We start from the raw sequence: 823 nt of genomic DNA, 5'->3' as shown, positions 1-823 counted from the left end.
GTGTAAATCTGCCTTGCTCCATCCTGAAAACAACTGAGTTTCTTGCTGCAACTTCCTATAGGAAGTCTATTCACTCCTCCTTTAACATCTAAATTTGATCTATTCGTGGCCAGCACAGCTCATTTGTCTTTGTGCCTGCCTTGTGCTTCAGCTCTTCCTCCCTGATGTTTTCAAGTACAGCAGTAGGGGTAGAGAGCAATTGGATCCCCTCTGTCTTTATTCTGCTAATGAATCTCATCTGGTTAAAACGGAATGATCAGTTCAGTAGCCCTCTTCTGTGCTGGTGCCAATTGTTTAATTATATTTTTCTTGACCCTGGGTGATTGGAAAGGGATGCAGTAGTATAGATAGATGAAGGGGTTTTTTTCCCCAGTGCTTTGTAAACTGGTTTTATTAATGCTTCTGTCTCTACTGCAAATGCCACATTCTAGGATTGCATAGGTCAGAGGTGTCAAAGATGCAGCCCATCAGCCTATGGAGCCTTATCCAGCCTGTGGTGGTGTCTGGTCATGATTGACCTCCACTGCCTAAGGCCCACGCACTAGATCCAGGACCAGTCCAGGACACCAGGCCAATGTGGACCTGGCTTGGCCTGTAGCCCAGCCCCATGCCCCTCACCTGGCCTGTTGAGCCTTTGATACCCTTTGCATGGGTCTTTTTCATGGCTCCATCACTGTGGTTCACAGTTACCTTATGATTTTCTAATGTATTTTGAGTCTTTCTTTCTTTGTTTCCAACTGAAGTGCCCATGGCTCATTAGTAGAACTTCTTGGTGCTACCCTTTCACTATGTACCATTTGAATTTCATTCCATTTTCTGTTTT

The 823-nt window shown here is 44.8% G+C and overlaps 1 protein-coding gene across 2 annotated transcripts in view; it reads left to right on the top strand.

Moving 5' to 3' along the window:
* The window catches only part of TP53INP1 (tumor protein p53 inducible nuclear protein 1), a 17,962-nt gene that overhangs the window by 890 nt on the left and 16,249 nt on the right, over nt 1–823 (top strand). The window lies entirely within an intron of this gene.

This window comes from Crocodylus porosus, unplaced genomic scaffold (genome assembly GCF_001723895.1).
Source record: "Crocodylus porosus isolate Cpor-Errol unplaced genomic scaffold, CroPor_comp1, whole genome shotgun sequence".
NCBI classification, from domain to species: Eukaryota; Metazoa; Chordata; order Crocodylia; family Crocodylidae; genus Crocodylus; species Crocodylus porosus.
This window is presented reverse-complemented; position numbering and strand designations above follow the sequence as displayed.